Source organism: Clytia hemisphaerica, unplaced genomic scaffold (assembly GCF_902728285.1).
Source record: "Clytia hemisphaerica strain Z4C2 unplaced genomic scaffold, Clytia hemisphaerica genome assembly, whole genome shotgun sequence".
Taxonomy (NCBI): domain Eukaryota; kingdom Metazoa; phylum Cnidaria; class Hydrozoa; order Leptothecata; family Clytiidae; genus Clytia; species Clytia hemisphaerica.
Window position 1 is genome coordinate 14388 of NW_027103644.1, and position 5566 is coordinate 19953.

Here is a 5566-nt window from a genome sequence, read left to right on the forward strand (position 1 = left end):
GAATAGAACCTTGTATTTTGACTTCAATACCAGTCTAGCTAAATATTCATTTGGGTTAGGTATTTTACAAGAGCATCGTTTAATATTTCAAAGATCCATATGACATACAGACGGATAAAGAGCACTTTATTATGCTAATTCTAGCTGGAGCTAAAGTCGAGAAGAAAAAAATCAAATATGACTACCTTCTCTTCAATAAATCTATTTTGAACAGCCTCAACACACGATATAGATTTCAAAAATCCAACAACCTGAGAAAAGAAACAATTAAAAAAGCAATTAAGAAATTATAGATTTAAGGCAGGGGGGGACAGCGGTAGGCTTAACCCTGATTTTCAGAAAGATTTCTCTTTGGTACCCCCGTGTTAGTGCCTAGGTGCTAACTTTTTTAAGAAAAAAGGGACCCCCACCCCCTATTAAAAACGCGGTTACCAAGGAAAAAATGACTGCATATAACCCTGGAAGTATACGTTTTAATACATAGCAGTCAACTTCACCTGGGAGAGTTCACAATCTGGAGAAAAAAATTGTGATAATCGGGTTTTTCAAAATTAGAAAAAAAATCGGACTCAATGAAATCAATGAGGTGAAATTTGCGAAATGTTTTGGAATATTTTTAAACAATTTATTTTAGTAAGTACGTTCAATCGGGACGGTCTGTAGAATGTTATTTGTCTCTTGATTTTTTGTAATTATTGAAATCTTTTTTCTGAGAGAGGAAGGAGGAAATTTTCTGTATTTATTATATGGAACAGTGTCAAAATGTATTTTTTTTCGAAGAATTATGATTTATAATCAGGAAACACTTCTTTGATTTTTAGTCACTTCTTTGCGCTGTCATTCCAATCCACAGCAGGCTTATGTGCTGACAAGAAGAGAAAGTTTTTTTGTTGGTAGGCAATAGCAACCTGTTCAAATTAATAAACGCGCGGGAAAACGGGTAAAACAAACCAATCCTAGAAGTTCTCTTGCTGCAATATGAGGATTTAGTACAAAAACAGAGCCATCTCAGGAAACACGAGAGTCATGTAGTCATGCACAAAACACTGAATTTTCAAAAATGTTCAGCCATACAGGGACCAATTTAGTATATCGTGCGCACATTTTACCAGCGCGTATCTCGTTTGGTAAAATGTGCGCGCGATATACTAAATTGGTACCTATATGTCTAAACATTTTTTTCTCTTACATGACACTCGTGTTTCCTCAGATCGCTCCGTTTTCGCACTAAATCCTCATTTTGCACCAAGAGAACTCCTTTCATTGTTTTTTTTTTCCCGCGCTACTAGCAAACTGGCAGACAATGTTTTTTTTATTGGCCGATTTATATGAACCTGATTGGTTGATTTTTTTGAAGCTGTTGCTATTGCCTACCTTTACAAACGCTTGCTCAGTTGTAAGCTCATGATCCAGTGTTTTACACAGTTGATTAACTTGATCGTTAGGGAAAGCCAATCTGTAAATTTCCTTTGACGCTATATCTTTAACCATGATTTTAATGAACCATCGACTCTCACACAATGAGAACTTGAACACTGTCTCACAGTGATCGCAACGCAGCATCGATTCTGTTACGGTACACTTTCTATCGCACGCTAGACATAAGTGATTTATATCGATTAATGACACCCCCACGACGTGGCCAATGAATTTCTCCGATTGACATGTTGTTCCGTCTGCCATTTCCAAGCCGTCCATCTCCTCTGTCGCTTCATATTCGAATGGTTTATTGAGTGTAGTGTTTAAGTACATGGTGTCTTTAGTAATGTTCAATCGTAGATTCATTAATTTATAGCATTTGTCTTGTTCCAAATCAGCTTCTGTATCACCGTTATAGGGTCATTTTTAGACAGATTTGATCATCTCTCTCAGAATGATTTCTCTCTTCTGTATTGTCCCTCTGTGTGCATTATAATCCTCGATTTCTCAAACCTTGTACATATTTACTTTAACATTAACCAATTGACTATTAGCAAATTGTCGGAGGTCTTTGAGAAATACAACATTGTCGGTTGTCAGCTCGTTATTTTACTTGAAATTCACGGTTGCAGGATTAGATCACATGGCTTGATTTCGGACTTCTCGTTTACAAATACTTTATTTCTTGAAATATTATATTTGGCAATTTTAACAGTACTTTTTGATATCATTGCTTCTTCCATGCGGCACCGTTTGGTAGGATAAAAACATAGCGATACCTTGGCTTGTTGGTTGTCCGTTTGCAAAACAGGTCGAAATATTCACACTGGGCGAAATCATAAATTTCCCAAATTGTAAATATAGTTAAAATATATATAAAAAATGGTATTTCAATGAATTTCAAGCGGACTTTGAAAGTCCATCTTTCGAACGTGTAAATATTTGAAATATATTGAAAAAATATGACATTTCAAGGATTTCCATCTATTTGAAAGATGATCTTTACTATATTTCAATATTTTGAAAATATGAAATTTTCATGTCGTTAAAATCTCTTGAAATATGATATTTCATTAAATTTTCGCTAAATTTAAAAATTGAAATTTCCATCAAACGGGAATTCTTGAAAATATCATATTTCACTAAATTTACAATTTTTGAAATATGAGAGCGCCAATCTAAAATGGCGGCATAGATCTTAAACCGGGGGTTATTAGAAAACCAATATGTTTCGTATGATATCAATATTTACAATGTAAATATGTTTTAGAAGATTACTCCAGTTTAGTTTTAAATTCACTCGAATAATTTTAATTCAGAGAACACCTAATTGTATGGTGTTTATATTATATTTTTGAGAGTATCTTAAGTAAAATTTAATAATGTAAGCCCCTGACCAGATGCCAGATTCGCTTTACGAAATCAAAACATTGAAAACCAGTTTTCAATTTTGTGGTTTCTTTGAGTGTTAAAGTTGGAGTGGTGGAAGTGATAAGCTGATCTGGAGTCTGGTGTAAGAAAAATGGAAAGGAAAAACATAATTCAACCACAAAATCATGATGTGTAAGTATTACTTCACCCATTTATATCAACAAATGAGTCTAGTTAGTGCTATTTCTATCTATCCTAAACTAAGGGTCGGTCAGACAACACTCATTTAAGGATTTTTTTGTATATTTTTGTTTCTTTAATTTGCCTTTGCGATTTGTCATGTCATTCACCCAGATCAGGGGTATAATATCTACTTTTTTTTTACTTTTTTGTAAATGTTGTTTTCCTTTGCTGTTCATTTGTTGTCAAAATGTTTGACTCTTTTGTCTTTCTACACTACAGGTCGTGATGCTGTATCATAACATAAACTGCACGAAACCATTTCTCGTCAAGTAAATCAAGGGTAAGGTAAGGGAATTATCTGCTTATTTGTAGGCTACTTTTTTTAAAAGAACTATAAGCTGGATAATTTGCTATATATGTAGATATTTTTTTTTTAGCAGTGAAATGTTTTTGGCAAAGCTTTCTTCTCAATTTTTTACTATTCTGAGATATGATTAAAATTCATGATTATCTTTGTTTGTGAATGAATGATGGAGCAATATACATCAGTTTTGTTTATTTCTATACAGGTTAAATGACTTCATCAAGCACTGAAACTGTACAACTCTCTGCACCATAAAGAACCTACACTACATGATGTGACAGACAAAACAGAAAGGTATTTATCACAGAATTCAATTCAATTTTTTCAACTATTCCTAGTCCATTTGCTTTACAAGGTAACCTTTTCTCTCGAAACTAGAGATCAAATGTATATAAAGTGATTTTACTAAACTGTTGTTTTACAGCCAATGTTTTGTTAATTTCCTGGAGGGGGGCATTTAGTCAAAATTGGGCATGGGGACGTTCTGCTGGGCAGGGTCCCTTTTTTTATACTCTGAAGATATCTAACAGGGTGCAAAACTTTCTAATTTTCAAGATGAGTTTCTGATAGGGTCGATTATTTTGATTATTTTGGGCAATTTTCACGGTGGAAATGAGAAAATTTAAAACTTCTTCGGCTACTTTTATTAATTTTTGCCACTCCAGGGTGAAAATGGGAGATCTTTTAATTTTTTGTTCTGACAGGGTTCCAATTTTGCCAAAAGTTCACATCTGACAGGATCAACTTTTCAAACTCCAGTGGTACTTCCCCGTCGGCCGTCATGGTCAGAGCCCTTGGGTTAATTTCGTGATAAGATTCATATTTACTTTTGATAGTTTGACCAGGTTTGACCATATTATTATCAATTTTCAACTTTTCTTCAGGGAACACCATGAACTGACACGATTTTTGAAGAAAGCTGATTGACATATGATCCTGAAATCGAGTTATTTGGCAAGTGACGGTTACTGATTTCTTTGATGTTTTGAGTGTTTGTTTCAAGAGCTAAAAGTTGCTTGAAATAGGATACTGATCTTGGAATATTAATAAAGAAAGTTTGACCAAAGTTTAACTTATTTGACTAATACTCTTAAGTTTTTGCCCTCATAGATTGTATACATAGCATTTGTATTTTTTCTGTATTTTTTTACCTTGTAATTTAGATTATCTAAATATTAAATTTACTTTATCTTATTTAATATGAATTTTTAGTTCTTCTAAAGATGAAATAGATCAGTAACATGAAATGTAAACTAAAAAGTAACCTTTGTGTCTTCCTTCCTGTTTAGCTCTATTTTGATACATCGAAACTTAACATTTGCAATTTGGAAATCTTTTAAACTTAATGTTTCATCCTTGTGTAAAGATAATAATTATGAAAAATTTCCTTTGGGAAATGTTTTAAACTTGACATTACATTCCATGGAAAGTTAGTAAATGTAATATTTCCCTTGTTGAAAACTTCTAAACTTGAGATTTCATTATAATGTAAAGTTAGTAAATATGATAATTCCATGTGTCAGGAAATGTCTGAATAGGAAATCTCCATCTGTACATTTCGTAGGAAATATGGTCTTTCAAAACGTATGAAATATATAGAAAATGTTAGATTTCCTATATATTTCCTACATTAGAAATCTATGATTTCGCCCAGTGTCACTGCCGGTTGCGCTCGTTTTTAAGAGCCAGTTTTTTTAAGAATGGGGCAGGTCCAATAGTTTGAAACTTAGATTTTTTTCATTTTTGGATATGTTTTTCAGTATAATAAACTGAGCAAAATCCCAAAAAAATTTGGTCCAAAAATCCATGATGGCAGATTTATGGCAATTATAAGTTTTTGCCATTTTTGGTCATTGGAGCTTATTTTATTTTCAAGTTGGAATTGAGCTTTCTTAGAACAAGATAACCAACTCATTTTTGGTTATCTTCAAAATATGGCTGGTTCACTATGCCAATTTTGAAAAAAATGAGTTTTTCAAAATGGTACCCTGGACTATGACGTCATGAAAACTGCCCAAAATCGATTTTAAGTCTACTTTGGCCTTGCCTGCCCAGGTTTTGGGAAGTTTCTTTTTGTTCAAAATGTTTTTTTTCTGGTAGGCCAACCATTAGGTTTTCCATCAAAAGTGGTTTTAATCTTCATGGCACTGGCCTCCAGAGGCGGCCCGTAAGTGCTGCATGGTTCTGAACATGTACAGACTTTGCCTTGTTTTTCCAGCTGATCCCAGC

General features: G+C 33.5%; 2 long non-coding RNA genes across 2 annotated transcripts; both read left to right on the forward strand.

The window, feature by feature from the left end:
- Nucleotides 1-2818: 2818 nt before the first annotated feature.
- On the forward strand, nt 2819-3619 carry LOC136802872 (uncharacterized). The gene is made up of 3 exons (XR_010846075.1): nt 2819-2982; nt 3253-3318; nt 3543-3619. It is a non-coding gene; the product is annotated as an uncharacterized lncRNA (long non-coding RNA).
- A 24-nt stretch (nt 3620-3643) lies between these two features.
- Nucleotides 3644-4601, forward strand: LOC136802873 (uncharacterized). The gene is made up of 2 exons (XR_010846076.1): nt 3644-3692; nt 4222-4601. It is a non-coding gene; the product is annotated as an uncharacterized lncRNA (long non-coding RNA).
- Nucleotides 4602-5566: the final 965 nt, after the last annotated feature.